We start from the raw sequence: 18,850 nt of genomic DNA, 5'->3' as shown, positions 1-18,850 counted from the left end.
AGGCTGATGCTGCAGTGGGAGATAAAGACACAATACCCCAAAAGTAGGCTACTGATGCCAATGGACCATTCCTTGTGTCTTTTCTACCGTAATCACAGTCGGACCAATCTCTCTAGTTCTGCCTAAAGGCACCTTTATGTTACCAGAGAGTACCTTCTACACTCCCTCCGGGAGAGTATGACTGATTTCCTTCTTGTTCATTGCCTCTTCACTGCACACACAGATTTTTGACAGCCTGTCCTTGATGGTCATCTAATTTGGCCCAGTTCTGTACTACAGCCTGCTGGCCCATGAACCTCTGCTTTGTTGTCATTCTCATAATCCCTCAGTGATCACTTTATGGCTTGCCTCTTGTGCTCACCCAAATCTTCACATCCTCCAATGTGTCTAAGGACCCAGGCTTACAAAAGATAACATCTATTCCAAATGTGATTCCTGCATATCAGCAACACTTCTTGCAAGCTAAGTTCCATCCAAACAAATTGTTTTGCAGGATCAGGGCACTAAGTTTTAACTGAGTATCTACCAAATATAACTAACACCCTTCTTCATTTCTCTAAGGGAGCTGATTCACCTTCATAACTCTTTTGCTGTGGGCGTTCATTTACCATTCTGACATAATCTAGTGCCTCACTGCATGATGCTGATGATGTTTTTGTCAACGTGAAGAATGCAGTACAATTGTTGCAGAAAATGTTTAAGAAACTGAGACCTTAATATGTACCATCTGTTTTACAAAAAAGCTCAATGTGGTAATGCATTTGCAATACCAGAAGCAATATCTCTAAGACATGAAATGAACATATGCTGTCTAAGAGCCTTCAGGCTGACATTGAAAAAGAGAAAAGATAGTACTTCAAGGCAAATATTGTCCCAATAGAAAGACTGCCAGAACCAATATGGCTCAGTCTATTGACAAGTCTCTGGTGAACAACATCATATAAAGACATGCACATTGTTATGGGTTGTACAGCTCTATGCCCCATTTTTTCAGCTTGGGAAAAAAAGTAGAGAACACCTTCACTGTCACACTGGCTATTCTCCTGTTTCAGATCAACAGATGTTGTCAGATGAAGACATCCTATCCATTATTCTTTGATTAACTGTTTTTTTAAAACAAGTCATTGAAACTCACGCTAGCTTCTTGTACTAGGTTAAGTAAGCAGCCTGCTTGGAAGGAAAGAACTGAAAGAAGCCTCTTCTTTCTAGTGGGTTTTTTTCTTTTTCATTCCTAAATTAATACATTTTATGCATGAAGATATCTGTGATTCTGAAGCTAAAATTATATTGAAACTACAATAGCTAGTAATGAATTTTATACATACCAGAAGATACAGTAATTTTATTTTAAAGTCTGTTATCCTTAAAGAAGAGGATCTAAGTTATTGTCCTGTCAGCCACAGTTTATACCAACATAATCTAAAATCTATATTCCTTTCATAGAAGACATAAACAAAAAATGCTATGTTACAGAAATGGCTATCTTTGGGTGACGTTTTATTTGTCTTCTATTATAAAAAAAAAATTGACAAGTAGCCTCTAATTTTGGCAAATCAGGCACATTCTCTGAATATCACTCTTCCAAAAACATTTTAGTTTGCTAGATTTTGGGGAAGGGAGGAAATAGATAAGGCATTTATTAAATACTTTATACACTAAACGTTTGGTTTTGTAAGCAATTTTTAACTAAAGGAGGGGGGGAACTATGGGAACTATTATACTCTACATGTGAATTTGCTGTTGTCCATAATAACATCAATACCTTTCAAGATGTAAAGGAATCTAGCCAGTTCTTTTTTAAGTTAATGGCAGGGTTCTTTCAGCAGTGTTTACTTAAAAAATATTGTTTCAGGAATACTCCCGTTTGTTCTGCTTAGAATACTCAGGGATATTCAAAGATATTACTTGGTGTGTGTATTAAGCAGATGATTAAATTTTGAAGTTTTAGGTATTACTCCTTATGTCACTAAAGCTATACCATCTTAAAAGTGAAGTAACACTCATAACATGGGCCCATGTTTGTAGACCCAGAACATACATGATGGAACTTAATGGCTTCACACCTAAAGATGGCTGCAACCTTATTAAATTCTTACAGGCAAATGAGGATTTGGGAAATCCACAGCATTTCTCCTGTGGATTTTATTAGTTCCACAGGAGGGAGTCTTTCTTCTACAGATTATAGATGCTACAAGCATGCTAAAAGAGCTTGTAAACAGTGCTTGTGGAAGCTACCCTTCTTTAGATCTCAGAAACTCTGCAGGAGGTAGCTCTTCCACTACAGATCTTAGAAGCACAGGCTATTTTAAGTACAGTATAGTTCTAATTAACTACACCATCAATTATGTCAAACAAGGGCACAATCACTGACCTTTCACTAAAGGCAAAGCCATCAAAGCAGGATTTTTTAAACTATGTAAGGGAAGAGGACCAAAGGAAGACCTCACATCACCATCTCTGGAGACTATGGTGGATACAGACATCACAAGAGTAGAGGAACCTGGTAGCTACCTAGTTGTTTCTCTGTCATGTGGTCAATAGTATGCTCTGTAATGGGAGGCTTCTTCCTCCCAAATCTGCCTGATGTTTGATAAGTTCTGTGCATTCACAAGATGAAGAATTTCAAGACTAATGTAGTCACTTCTTCCTATAAAGCTTTTTCTATAATCAGAAAAATAAGCCAGTTTCAGATACAAAACCTTTTTGAATATGCAAATTTTAACTAAGAGCTGCTGTGAGAACCAGGAGAAAGTAAAACAAAACAATAGAAAACATTATTTGTTTAGAAAAGAAATATCAGCAAAAGGCTTTGTTACTACACCTAGTCACAGCAGGAATTAATAATATAATTACTACTGTATCTATAAAAAAACTGCAGATAGACAAATGAAATGTTGAACACTGAAGACTGACAACTAGCTGAGTTAAATGCTGTTGTGGGACTTTTGGAGACCATTCTGAGATCCCTAAAGCTTAGCATGCTTTAAAATACTGAAACAATGATACGAGTTTCTATATTTAGTAATTTCAGCCTTTTCAAATATAATTTTCAATGTCCTGTTAACATTGTTTAAATGAACAGACTACTGTTTTGAGGCACCGTTTTATCTTAAATAACTTTCCTACTGCGAATATTTCAAAATCAATGTAAAATAAATTTCGAACACCATCAGCAAAGCAGCTGAATGGGTTATGTCAAAAAGTACATGATGAACAAATTTCCAGTAAGTCCTGCCATGAAAACCTACAGTACGAAAAACAAGGAGAAGATTACATATAATGCCTCCATCTATTCTCTCTAAGTGCTGCCCAGAACAAAAAACCCTATGAATATAAAGCCTTTTAGAAACAGAACTTGGAGAACAAATGTTCCTTCTTTCTAAAATCTGAATTGCTGTCTAGATGTGTCTATTTCTCTCCATTAAACATCAAGGGAGCATAACCATTTAACAGGACTAGTGTTAAGGGCATTAGTCCAGGCATCTGTAAACCGCAAGGGCTTAACAATTAGTCTGTTAAAAATTGACCTCCTTATGTAAACAAGAAAATTAACCTAGATCTGAAGATCCACTCTGCTACTCTTAGGCAACTCGAACTTGATCTGGACAACACCCCAACCCCCTCCTACATACCGTAACCAGAACAGGGACACTGGATGTAAGATCTGTTACTTCCCAAGTAAAATACATGCAAACCATTTCAGTGAGAAAGAGAGGGTAGAATTTGGTCATCTGTTGAACGTAATTGACTGGGGAATGAGAAAAGGCATGGAGAAAAATGAAAGAAATAAATCAAATAATGGACAAGATGAAGTCCTCACTATCCAAAACTCTCAGAGTGGGAATTCATCTCAGCTAATACCAACTGTTAGTTGTTAACAACTTAGTTGTTTAAGCTAATCATCTAGGCTCCCTCTCTAATCAATGGAGAGAAATAGACACCTCCAGAGAATAATCAATCCCATCTATAATATATCTTAGGATGGAATAAATTAACTCTGGAAAGGCCTATCTCTTTCCACTGCAGTGCAAACCTGGATGATTTGCTTAACCTGGATGCCTGTCTTTTAAACTGCTAAAGTTAGATAAAATGAACGATTGTTTGCACTATGAGGAAGAGGCACGTGGCTTAAGCGAACTCCGCTGATCTTCCCCTTTGTCCTCCTCCCCCTCATTCCCATAAATATCTGCTTTGCTGACTGCCTTATCTATATTGTTAAAAAGAGTGGAGAATGTCTTCAATTTCTCTGACAATTTGATATTGTCTTATCCTCTGGTTTGCCAAAAGCTCATATTGCACAACATACTCAATTGCTGCTCTGAAATGCTTAATTTGAGTCTTGAACTGCAAGTGTTATTATTGCAAATAACTGTTGTATGCCTTCCATTTTCAGTAGCACTGGGACTGTATGAGTGCGAGTCTGTTCAGACTCAGGGAAAAGTAGTTTTTCTTTGGAAATCTAGACCAAGAACTAAAACAAGCCAAAAAGTATAAATGCTAAAAAAAAAATAAAAATAAAATTAAGGAAAGGCTTGCATAAGGAAATGATAAGGACAGGACAGGACAGAAGGATGCCTGTCTATCTATCTAGGGCACCTCTTTAGGCAAGGCAAACTAATAAGTAATTTGATGGTAAATATTAATTTGTACCAGAGGCTCATAGATAGTTATCTTTCCAGGAGACAAAGAAAGACCAAATGCTATGAACTTGCAAACGCTGAGTAACAGCATCCCTAGAAATAGGACAGATGCTCATTTGGTCTAAAAGGTGTGGCTACACAGGCTATGATGTGTGAAATATACATCTGACAGACACAGTGTACATAGTACAGTACTGGGAGAGACTGCTTAGCATGGTTTAAAGGAAAGCCCCTCCAAAAAGTGTTCTAGATATGGGCAGCTAATATTTTCTCCAGCACAAGGTTACACAGAGAAGAGTAAAACTGAATAAAAGCATTGCAGAGATAGGACTATGTATATAATCTGCAGTTTGGATTTGCTAGAAATGTTAATATAATTTAACACATTTCTTTAGGCATGGCTTTGGTGGAGGGGATGAGGATTAAGAGTCTGTTCACCCTCCCATTGGTATTGCAAGTTCCAGCATACGGGGGAAGAAAAATGACATAATTGAAGACAACACAAGCCTCATCAGATTTGCAGTTGCACTTTGCTCTGGTCTCTATTTTGTATGCTATCATCATTCAGTCATTCCTATATATTTTGATGAATTCTTTAAAGCTGGGGAATACCAAGAAATCTTTGTTAAGTATGACTTTTTTTTTTTTTTAACCTCTCCATTTTTCTGTTTTATAGGACTGGCTTCCTTTTTCTTGGAAGCCCTTAGTTAAAAGTTGACTTATGTACTTCCGTTTTTCTTCACTATCTCTGTTCACCACTGTTGTTGCAACTGTAGAAAAGGGAAAAAAAAAAGCTTTGTATGGGTTTTAACTTAAAAAGCAAGGATTGTCCAGGAAAATATGCACAACAATTGACATTTTTTTCTAAGGTGAAACCTGCATTTTGAAGATAATTTTCTTCAGATTTTCCTCTGATGAACTGAACTCTTGTTCTTCAACATCTGAATTTTATTATTTGTGATAATGAGCACTGTTGAGCATGTGGGAAGATTTAGATCAAGTGAGGCAGCAAGCCAAACCTGAACCTTGACCTTCTCTTCCAGCCTCCTTCATGATGTGCTACCTAGCAGTTTTTATAAAACAGCTCATTTTTAAAATGATTTTTTTTTTGCTTTCCCCATTCAAGAATAACTAAAGAAAAATGAATTTATGTTGTTTCTGGTTTACAGCAAGGTAATTCACACATTTCTATTTATTGTATCTGTCCAGAATACAGTTACAGTAGCTGTTGTTCATTCCATCACTGAGTATATGTGACTTGTACAATGAACTGTAGTGGGTCAAATAGTGGTGACTAATAAGACTAATAAGACTTATTCTATGTTGGAGCTAACAAATCCTTTATCAGTATTTCAACCATTCTGCTTACGTGGCCTCATTGTTAAGATTATGCCTTTCATCTATGGGAACTAATCCCTTTCATATACAATTTTAGCAAGAAGCTTATAAAATGTGTATTAAAGCAGTATTGACTTGTCCAACAATAAAAAGTACAATTAGGCTTCCAACACAGAGCATTACTAATTTGCATAAAAACCTCTCTAACCCATTCCTTTGACTGCAGAATATAACCAAGAGGTTACATTCTGTACCACGCACCAGTAATTTACTGTAAAATCAGTAGATAGCTGTACCTGTGTAATAGTGTTCACTTTCTTTGTGCAAATCTTTCAAAAGTGAATTTACATGCCGAATGTATCAATAGGAAATAATATTAAAGATCATTACACTGAATGACCAAGTACAATGGGTTCCTTTGATAATATCCCATAATGCAATAACTCAAGACTTACTCATTGAGAATACCTATCCTGATAGAGTCACGGGTAGGGTCACACTGTAGACTCAGTTTTATCATACTTTGCAGTTGCAATAGCTCATTTTCATAATGTACTATTTAAGCAAGAAGCTTATAAGAACTGTAGAAGAGTAATAATGACCAGTCTATGCATAAAAATGTATAAATAGTTAGGCTTCCAACACTAAGCATTTCCATCTAAGAAGATTACTTAATATCCTTTTTGCAAAATTTCTCATTTCCATAACCAAATAGGTGCTATTGTCTATTCACTCTCCGTACTACACCTCTTTGTAGCACTACAGGAATTTCTTTTCTCTGTGTACTCTGGTATATATTAAATTAGATATGTAAAGTACATGCCAACTAGTAAATAATAGTAAGACATGATTCATATGGAGTGTAGACTCCCTAGAATTAGCTGAAAGAAAATCAGAAGAACAGACTACTTGCCATTAACTGCTTCTGCCTACAGAGAGCACAGAAATTCCTCATGACTAGAGATGATTAGCCTTCTCCTCACTTGCTTAATAAAGAACAGTATTTCCTTACCAAGGTAACACAAGATGACATTGCCTCAGGTCACTGCAGGGCATGTCATATCATGTAACACAACATAACCTGATGTAACCTGATCCAACAGGCCATGTGCTTGTTGCCTATTTGTAGAAAATATTACTTTTTTCGGAAAAGAGGACATGTCACCATAGATAACAAAACATTAGCTCTACCTTTTAGTCCAAAGGCTTCTGTGTTCACAATTAACTTGGAGTTTAAGTCCAAATCACAAGAAATAGGAACAATTTCCTCTTCAGTTATTCAGTGTTGCCTATACTGACAAGGAAATTTCTATAGCTGCCTTATGTAGAGAAACTATCTTTAATCAGCAAGGGTTTAGATTACAGAAAGTCTAAATATGCCCTGTGAAATGACCCTACCCCCCAAAAAACAAAGAATGAACGGAACTCATCAAGACAGTAAAACTACTAATCACTCCATTTTTACAGATCTTGGGAACATGTCATTCTGTCCATTTCAAGATCAGCACAATTCTCTGCTATGCTCTCTATTTTGCTGATACATTTGACTATTGAATGATGGCATATTTAAAAAAAATAACAATGAATTGCATTATAAATGTTAAATATACTTATTTATTTCAGTATTAAGCCAAGGAAACACTAATCTATAACAAAAACTTAAAACTGGTGTGTTACTGATCAAATGATTACGTAGCCAATGAACTTTTAAAAATGTCTAATCTGAGCTGTCAACATAAGGTGATTTTATTTAAAAAAAACCCCATACATCTAAAAACCTTGAGGCACTACTTTTGAAACCTTAATCCTCTTGAACTCTTTGCTGAAATAAATACAAGAGCTAAGGAAAAATATTTTTAGAAATAAATTGTAAGAGAAAAATAAACTAACATTACTCCAAATTAACAAGTAGGAAGCCTAATTAAATTTTAATGATGTTTGAAAGGTTTGCTGTGCTAATTAGATAAAGTAGTATAAATTTCTCTCACACTCACATGTGATGAAGCACCAAATATAATATAGAGAAATTCACCCCAAATTTGCCTGATCTTGCAACCCTCAGGTAAGTAGGTGTTCTACAACTAATTGATTTTTACTAAAAGTCCCTCAAAATCAAGAAGTTTATTCAAGAGAGAAAGAGAGAAAGAAAGAAAAAGAGAGAGAGAAAGAGAGAAAAAGAGAGAGAGAAAGAGAGAAAAAGAGAGAGAGAGAAAAATAAAGAAAGGCAGGAAGGAAGATTGAAATATGCTACCTTTTTATAAAGGTATTAGTTTGCCAACATATCTAATAAACAACAAACAACTACCTAAGTTTCTTGTTATATCTTTACTCTTTCAAAGCTTCATCCCCCTCACTTACAGTCATTTTAGGGGAAGATGTCCTTCTTTCTTCCTTTTTATTGTAGAGTGTCTGTTTGGGAGCTGTAGGAAGGATAATAATTCATTAAAGAATGATTATTACAAACATGCATGCAGGAGCTGCAAGTTCAAGACCTATGCTGCTTTTTCTTTTATACCATATCTTAAAAATCCATATTTATGACAGTGTTCTGTTTCAGCATTCTCATTTTTATATGTACATTATGTATATTTATATAAGGATTGCCAATTAAATAAATACAACTACGAACTAATATTTTACAGAAATGGAGATTCCCAGGAGCAGGAAACTGCTGTTGGGTATCCAAAATCCATTATTTTCATCTGGAGTTTATTGCCTTGGCAAGCAGGAATGTGATAAGAAGAGGTACAAAACTAGAGGGTTGTTTTTAAAATATGGCTCTTTTTCAGCCTCACAGTATGCTCTAAAATCAGTGCTTAACAAATATGAGAACAATTGAAAAAGCTAGATCTGAATGCTTTTTATATTTGAAGCAAATTCCAATCACTGTATCTGAACACGTAATTTGATAAAGCTGCAATTTGGGTCTGAACTTTGCATCCTAGGCATGTTTAGTTTAGAAACATTAAATTACTTTTAATCCTCAGCAGTGAAAACCTGCCAGTATTCTATGCTGGTAGCAGTATACAAAGGCATGAGCAATACAATCACCTCAGAGGAAATGCTGCTTTACTATTTCCCCTCAGTTTGACCCTTGCTAGCATGCATGAATCAAATCAAGAGCTTGAAGATTTTGCAGACCTGGATTAACATATTTGCAAGGCTCAGTTGGATTTTCACAAAGAAAGCAGATATGGAAAGAAAAACTCTTTGTTGTTTATGGAAGGTCTGATAAACATGTGGTCAACACCTGGATTTTAAAGGGATTCTATTCCTTGCTCAATAAAAGTACAATAGCCACCTTCTGAGGCATTCAAACAATAAAACAAGATGATAGCAACAAAAAGAGCTGCCACATGTTGTTTCTTCACCTCTTTGATTTTGTTTAATAACAATGAATCAACTTTTAAAAACAAAAGAGTAAAGTAACAGGTTAAAAAGAAAAATCCCTATAAAATGTGCATTAAAACATGGGAACACATGTACCATGAGGCATATGTTTTCCTAATAAACATTTTATACCGTGAAAAATCATATTGGTGAATGTATTTCCATATGACAGTGTTTTGCATCTTGGAAATGTCTGATAAAACTGCTGTATGCGAAGGATACAAAATTAATGCTTACTAGAGTTTCTGTACATCCCACTGACCTCTGCAGGGTTAATGAGAGAAAATTCTGTCCTTTAAGCATAAAATATTGCTTTATATTTAGTACAGGCAAATATATGCGCAAGAAATTGCACTAAATTAGGATTGAATTCTTGCTAGCTTTTCTGCCAGTATACATTAGAAGAAAGGCAAAAGGCATCTCCATACTAACATAGCTCTCAGTAATCAGGAGATGCATTGGCATAACAGCCCTTTTGCAATCACTGGACCGTTGTCCCTATTCAGCTTGCAGAGTGAATTGGAATTACTCTCTTTTTTTTCCTCTAAAGTACATAGTAAATATAACACTGCCACAGAAATGTATGGGCCCAGGTGAGAAGATGACATGTGGCAGATCAGACTTGTAGGTCATCTTTTGATGTATCAGCCATCATGTCTCAAGACTGGTCAGACCAACTGCTTTGCGGAGTGGAATACTTTCCCTTAAGGAAGCCAAGGGAGACTAGCTCCATTTTAGATACCTAACTTTTAATGTTCTGATGATAGGCGAGATGAATCCCATTCCAAAAGTCAGGACTGTGAGGCTTTCTTTTCACTTATGTCAATGAATGCAAGGCATTCACCAGCCCGGGCTCCCAAGCAGCCAAATCTAGGAACTTGCAGGAATACACTACATCTTTCCTACAGAAATTTTCCTATGAGGCATGAGAAAAGGATGGTGAAAGTCTTGCTTCCACTCTGTATTGAAGTTTAACTCTTTCCTAAATAGATAAGTCTGGCAAGCTTTCCTGGAATTGCAATGCTATGTCTACAGAGAGAGAGATGTGCTCTGAAGTTTTTGTGAATAGCAATAGTTTTAAGTTTATATCTAAAAGGAATGCAAGATGCAATAACTCCAGCTTCACTTGGAAAAAAAATAGCAGAATTTTAAATTTTAAGTAGCATATTACTTCTAAGACTCATATAGTATTTGTTGCTGATCAGGAAATTAGACATACAATTAAATGTGAGATTCAGGTAAGCCAAATTCATTTCAGTATCTTGTTGCCAACAGTTTCTAGAAAAAAATGTAAAGAAGTAACAATTGAGTTATAGATTAGAAGGGGAAACTCGGTGACCTCCTATTTTGTTCTACTCTACCATTTCTACAGTAATGAATATTTTCACTTAGTTAAAAATCTTGCACATGCATACAAAACAAAAACTGAATAAGAAAAAAAAGTCAATTTGTTACATTGTAGGGCTACACATTTCTAGAGAGGACCTGTATATTTCAGCTAGCATTCTTCCTGTGCTTTAACACCCTATTCAACTATAATTGCAAGTTATCTGCCTCATGTGAGAGTTTTAGTAGAGCGCATTTTGGTTTCAGGTAGAATTTCAAAACAGCTAATTAAGCAAAATAAAAACAGAGAAAGACAATGTCCATCCGCTGAGGCAATGCTACATATGAGCACTGAAGCAGCTCAGTTGCACCTCAAAGTACATTTGCAGCACACTTTGAAATCTTATGGCCTTGTCCTGCCACGTGCCAATGCACTCTTTTCACACTGACTATACGGACAAAAGAACTCAGAGGGTTAGACCTTTATACATTTCATTGTTTACCTGATGTTTATCAATCTGAAACACTGGCTAACTTGAAAAAGCTCTATTATAGGGAAACACAAAGAACATGAATTTTCTTCTCTGCTATTAACAGATATCATTTACTTTTACTGTGTACATCAAGCTGCCAAGTAACATATCTGTGAGCAGAATATTTGAATTAAGCAGCTTTCAACAAAGAAACTATATAGTTGCCAAAGGAACAATGATTTTTATTTCGTGTTTAAAGAGGGCTTTACAGACTGAAGCAAACTTGGAAAAAGAAAAACTTTAATGGTAAAAAGATGTAGCTGGCTGTGGGGAAAGAATAGATGTAATTATTATGGGTTTGTTTTTATAACCTGTCTACTTAGAAGAGTCAAAAACTCTTTGTTTTTGAAAACTTCACTTTGTTTCTCAGATTTTGTGGTTTGCTCCTGTTATAGACATATGTAAATTTATATGTAGGACATTATCTGAAGCAATAAAATACATTTAAAGAAAGAGAAATGATGGCATTGTCAACTCCATATGTTAAAATGCCATGAAACTGTTCTAAAAACTATGATTTTGTTAAAAATAACAAAAGTTTTAAGAAAGCAGTTTTTATAGTTTCATTTGCATTCTCACTTCTGAGCCTTACAAATAACTAAGGTGGCAAAGTTAATCTTTTCACACCAACTTGATAGGCTAGAGACTTACTTTTTAGAAATGAAAGATGGCATTCTTATACACGCCTTTGACTGCAGGATTTGGTGCCATAAGAGAAAACACCATACATGTTGAGGGTTACCAGAATGAAAGCTGGTTAATAGAAAAGAAATACCATGACAGATTACGCCTGAGAAGCCATACTGCAAAATACCTTGTCTGGACTGAAAATTGTTGAAATATATATACAGTAGTAACATGTATGGCTTTGCAAGTATTTTCTGCCTTTTATGCTCAGTTATGGTTTATCCTGAGCAATCCATTCTTTTCTTTCTTATAAGGAACATGAAATGTATACTCCCTTGGTTAAACTGGAAATCAAACTGAGTCACATAATACAGACCTAAATCAGGAACAAAAAGTCCTTAAAGAGTCAACTGCAGAACATTTATTTTTCTGTACACAGGGACAGCAACCAATTGTCAAGTTTGGACGTGATTAAGAACTTTCCTATACTTGAAATCAAGGAGATCATTTTTCGTATTCAGCATTCTGAAAATAGCGAATGAGTCTCTAGAGTGCTAATTGTCTCTGCAAAAGACAGACGAGAAATGTTGTCTTTGTCTTCCAGAGGCATTGGTAATGTAACATTAGGTAGTGATTGCAAAGGTTGGTCCCATTTTTTTATGTTTGAGAGATATATCATGTTAATGAAAGCAAAATAAACTCCTAGCCACAAAATGTTTTTTTTGTTTGCTTAAGTAAATCAGTCACTAAACCATAAGGCCTTGAATTAAATATAAGCTAAAGGCCATCTTGCATATGGATCCAGGGCTGGAATCTCTCAGAACTTGGTCAGAATGAGCTACAGCTAAAATAAGGGAGGTGAGGCAAGGAGGGAAATGTGAGATCAATGAGTTTCCTGCTGGGGGCATCCAAAGTTTCACATAGATGGAGAGGCCAAGGAGAAGAAGTGGAGGGACAATAGATAGCTCAAGTTCTTGAACAAATTCTACTCTGAAAATGTGGCTTGATTACAACACTCAGAAACATATTAGTCCAAAAGTCCAGTCACCCTTCCCAGAGACATGCACAGCAAATTTCTTGTAGAACTCAGCTTAGAGGAGTTCTGCGAACGTGTGTGGTCCTCTATTCAGCTGGGCAAATTAATCTCTCTGTGGTAAGGGAAAATCACTAAAGTATGTGATTTTAACACAGGACAATAAAGTGACTCCAGAGTTTTATTCTAAACTTACTGACCGAACCTCTCTTAATGTGATAAATGTTTATGGATTCTTCTAATTACAAGTCTGGTTTAAAGCTAAGACACTTAGAAAATACGGCTCTCTTTCATAAAGTTTCCGAGGTTTTCCTATAATAATCAATTACCATAATGAGTTTTTTTAAAGCTGCCATTTGTCACTTTCTTAAAATATATAAACTACCCAGTATAAAGATAAATAGCTAGAGCCAGCCTACCCTGAGGCCGTCTACCAAAGACATCCATTAAATCAAAATCAACTGGGAAACCTGTTGGATTTTATTTCAAAGCCAATTCTACTGTGCTAAATAAAAATCTGCAGAAAACAAGTGTAACTTTATGGCAAGAAACACTGCTTTCTTAACAGAACCTTTAGAAAAAAAAGATGTTGGTCTTAATCCTTGAAACTGAAGTCAACATGGCTTGGAAGGAGAACATGCAACTACATATATCTGAGACCTGTGTACAACATGACTGAGGAAATCATATGCCATGTGCTTTTAGTCCTGACTGCATCTCTGATATCTGCCACAACCTTTGAAGGTGGCCATAGTTTCAACAGTATTGGCACGGCAGGTTCTTTTGCTAGGCTGACTCTGCTGTAGATGACTTTGCTAGCTTTTGAGATCTGTGCTGGTGAAACCAGGTGAAGCCACCATACTCTGACTACTTCATCTCCTGTCAGCATGGTATCATTCTTCTCACTCCTAAATTTAACATGCATAATCGCTTAGTAGTAATAATGTAACATCTTTGCTTAAAAGGACAGTGTTCACTTAGGTCACTGCTGCAGTATACTCCAATAAAATAATCCACAGATATTCTTGGTACACATACTTCGAGATTTAAATTTTTCCTGGATCTTTGGTCAGACATATTTTATTGCATATATAGGCTCTTGAATCTCGTACAAGTTATACCTTGCATAAGTAAAATTTCCAACAGTCCAAGTGCCCAAACAAAACACTAAGTTGGAACAAAAACACTTTGCAAAACACAATTGCTGCTTTATTGCTGGCAATCCTGGCAGAAATTGACGGTTAGGTCAGCACGAGAACCACTCTGGGGTTTTTTTTCAGGAGTCCTTTCAGAGAGGCTCATATTCTGTGAATGAAAAGAGCATTTTAATTTCCTTTTTTTTTAAATCCTGAAGAAGAAAATAAAAGGCAATGTATTCAAACAACAGGATATCTCTGACACCCTGAGACTATTGCGTTTCACACCTAAGCCAATGCCACCCAAATAAATATGAGAAGATAATTACAGATGAACAAAGAGATACTTTGGCTTATATATACTTACTGGAAATTTATACTAAATGAGGACCTCCAGGAAAAGGCAGCTGACAATTCCTTTCAAAAGTCTGTAGCTCATGACCACAACTGCAGTAAGACTGAATCATTTTTAGCACTCTTTGCTTAGCAGAGGATTTCTCTAAATGTATTTAATAAATACAATTTTAAAATAATGACAGAAGTCATTATTTAGCTAGCAAGTAGTAGTATGAGAACAGAAACGAGTAAGCTTACAGGAACTGTTTCTTCTAAGCATTGTGTAGTATATCACCACTGTTCTCATTCTTTGAACTACAACGAAAATTTTGTGAGGATGCTTACGCGCTATTAGCTCAGCAAGTGCCTGTTGTTTACTCAGCTCCGGAGGTTCTTGTCCGTCTTGCTCATTCAGGAGCACTTTGGATCCACTTAGCTGTACTGTATCCATCCAAAAGCCTGCGGGAGTACTGCCTACCCTCTAATAGAGGGCATTTTTAGAGCCATGCACCTGAGCAGGGTTACAGATGTGAAAGACAATGACAACGCCATAGGATCGGTTCTACAGTGTTGGTTTAATTTGCAGCAATCTTGGAATTTCTTCTGAAAAAAGGGTATGTTGTTAGAAAACCATGGCAGATGAGTTGTGCTGATCCCATTCTCCTTTCTCAACTGAAGACAAAGCTATTCTTTCAAATGTACAAGTAACCATGACAGAGGTCAGACACTCATGACACGGAATCTGCATTCCAGTTGTGGATCTATTCTGTTTTGATAGATCCAAAGATTTTGTAACCTGTACTTGAATCTCTTACAATTCTAAGCTGTTATTTTTCATGTAGTCCAACGACTTCCACATTAGGTATGTATGTCCTTTCTTTAGATGACTGTTATGTCATATGTCTCATTATCTTGTGTACACATGTAATTCTACATATATAGGCTTCTGCTCTTGAACAAAAGTAATCTTTCCTTTATGAATTTACTTTTCCAATAAGTTTATTCTACTGTTATTTGTTCCTTAGACAACACCGAACTGTCTGGCATTTTTTGGTTGTATACAGTTTTCACATAAAAATTTTGAAAATATCTCACTGACTTAAAAGTCTAAATTTCATTTTTAAAAATGACAGTGGCATTTCAAAGGCTAAAGGACTAAAGCATTTATCTTAGGCAAGAGTGAGATGGTGTCTGTGCTTATTATTAAAATTGTGCATACATTCAACATCAAGCCCAAAGAAAAGCTTACCCTGACCTCACCTAGCCTGTGCCAAAAGTTCTGCTGAATGGCTACTGTCAGCAGTCTCCTACCTGCCATGTGCTCTGGTTAAAACTTAATTGTATGCTGCAGATTACCAGCACCAGAAGTTACCAGTGCCATTCCCACCATATTTTTATTCCTGAATTTATGGGCATTCTACTGCACTTGATTACCGCCTGGGGAAAAACCAGGGTTGTTTCCTAGAAGAGGACCACTGAACAAACATGTGGACAGTGGGGATGTTTACTCAAAGTTAAGGCTCATTGGTATAAGTCCATTTACAGGGCTCAAGCTAAGTGAGAGTAACTCCAATGAAAATCCTTATTGTAAAAGTATACGTACCCAGAACGTACCTAACCCTGCATTTTCCTTGAATATGCATAAAACCAAAGTTTATAAAACCTTTGAAATGTCCTTTCATCTGCTACCTGAAAACACCCAAGGATTTGGGCAATTAGATACCGTGTAACATATGTGCAATCCCCTACAGGATTCACAAACTATACGTTTCCCATACCACTTTCGGGCCTTGATCCAATAAGGCAATGTTTACATGATTAAATTAAACATTCCTGGGCACTGAAACTTGATCATCCATGTTGTTAAATTGTTCGATTGGCCTCAGCACAGTTTTGGCCCTGGCCAGCTAGAACTTGCTTTTGAAAACATTTGCCAGGCACAGTTAGGGAGATAGCGCTATTCACAGACTATTCACAAGAGGCAGTTTGAATGCAGCCATCCTGTTTTATAAGCTCAGAGAGTTTGATAGTAGGGACACTTAACATTCTTCATCAACTCGGTGCCAAAGTACGCTCCCAACATATTTAATTTACAAGTACAGATATAGCCTCAGAGTTCTCACAACATGTTTAATACAAGAGACTGTTGTGGTAATGGTAGCAAGGAGGGCCCTGTTACTGCTGCCATCCCAGTGCGATTCAATAGCTCCTGTCCTAGAGCATTACAAGACTGGCCGAAAATTTATTTATGATTTTTAAGAATGTATATTTTAAAATATAAATAGGAGTTTCAAATTAAAACATTACTTAATGTATTTTGACCAATACTGGACATGCCGTGTATGACAATCTGTTCAAGTAGCACAATTATATCAGGCATAGATTCAGTCTTGAAGTATTGAATGATAAATCTGAATTGGTGGAAACCGCTAGGAAGGCAACTGGACTCAGAGTCTGTTGAAATGAAAACCAGCTGTTGGCAGCAGTAGTTGCACAGAGAATATTTTCTTCATTTCAGTCAAATTGGTTCAATTACTAGCTCACTGAAAGGTGAGAAACTGGCTGGGAGTTGAAAAATTATAAAGATTTGTTTTCTTTCTCCAGTCTATTGTTAAAACCCTGGTTCAGGAGGATGAGATCTGCTAATTCTAAAATCCCGATGATTATGAGGACAAAAAGGAAGTGGTTCAGTCCCCCTCTCTAGATAAGTCTGTAACCCTTGGCTCGGGGGTTCAGCTCTCTGTGATCCAAGGCTTAGTTTGATGCAGCACAACTCTGTGACCTTGGCTCAGTTTTACTGAGAAAATTGTTGTTTAAGGTGTGAGAAAATCCATGAGCTAAAACCATAAAAGGTAAGAAAAGTAAAAACGCAGACAGAATTGAAACTCTTGAGATGGTGATAGAAGCTCAAGAATTCAAGAAGAAAAATACTGACAAGGAAAGGTAAAAAACCCTAAGACAAAAAGCAAATAACAGGAAGTCAGCAATGCAGCAGCACTGAGGAGCAGCCCCTTTCACCTGGGAAAAATGAGGTTTATATTGCTGTCATGCTCCCACTTTTCTAAATTACTTCTCTAAATTTAAATATACCACCAGACAACTATTACTATTGAAAATAGAACTGATGATCCTTGGGTTGCGGGGTTCTGGAGGTTTTTTCTTAAGAACATGTATATCACACATGGAGAGGGTTCAGGGCCTATGAGTCCTAGGTTTCAAGTGGAGATAAGCATTTCCTCACTACCTAGAGCTGGATTCCCTGCTCCCAAAAAACTGTCGTCTACCTGAAAGATAATAACATAACATTGAAAATGATGTTGTTGTTTGTGAATATGGTATTAAAATTTGCTGAAAGCCAAAAAGGACTTAGGCTCTTACAGGATTTTTTGTTTTCCTACTTTGAAAATTGAACTTAGATTCTTAAATCATTGAGGTCCAGATTCATAAAAGCACTACAAATTTAAGCTCAAAATCTTCAGTCCTGAAAAAACGTGAATCCTCTGCTGCATAACCCTGAAAGCAGCTAAACATCACTGCTGTTTTAGCTTTTTCGCATTAAATGGCTTTTGTTAAGGTCTAAAAAAAACGCTCCTCAGAACCAAAAAAGAAAATTAGATTGCAGGCCTGCTGTGTATATGCAATTATGAACAGAGAATATATATATTATTATACTTTGTTAATTAAAGGATTTATGATCTGTTACTCTCTCTACCATCATCTTCCTATGTGGCCTTTCCTAAACCAATTAATCTCACTGAACCTTAGTTGAATTATAGGATGCATGTTTCACAAAGTTTCAGTGAAGTTAAATACATTACAGATTTGGAGGTCGTTAGATAAGATTAGGCAAGTAATTTACATACAGAAAGAAGGAAAGAACCCTTGCTTTTGGCATGGTAAGCTCCTGTTGAGACATGTTATGATACCTACTTGCAGCTATGTTGCTTAGGTGTCCCTGGGTGGTTTGGAATTATGAATATAGATTGGTCTTTGACAGCAAAAGGTGTAATACAGTTTTGATTTTAGTTTGTTGCCATTTTTTCAGTTAAATATCTCATCTTCACTGGATTGTGTCTTCATATGAACAGGAACAGAGAAACAAAGAGGAGATGTGAAATAAATAGGCTCCTCTGCAAGACTGAATGGAAATCAGCCACAAGAAAAGGAATTTGTGAACCATCTGCCTTTCTATGTAGCTGAAATTCTCTCAGGAAATACGATCACAGTTAAATGAGAGAAGGGACTGAGAGGGAAATGAGAATTTATCAAGATCACAGTTTTGAAGTCTTATTATCTATCACAAGCTGAGGAGAAGGAACTACCAAAAGAAAAAAAGCAGTTGAGGGACTTCCTTGAGGAGGAGAACATGCAGCATGGAGAACTGTTATGAAAGCTAAGGTAGAAGAGGATCTCAGATTTTCAAAGACATTGCTAATAATACATCCTTTTTACTTTTACAGATGATATTTATTCCATAGTCTAGCACCTAAG

The sequence above is a fragment of the Gymnogyps californianus genome, chromosome 1 (assembly GCF_018139145.2).
Source record: "Gymnogyps californianus isolate 813 chromosome 1, ASM1813914v2, whole genome shotgun sequence".
Taxonomy (NCBI): Eukaryota; Metazoa; Chordata; class Aves; order Accipitriformes; family Cathartidae; genus Gymnogyps; species Gymnogyps californianus.
This window is presented reverse-complemented; position numbering follows the sequence as displayed.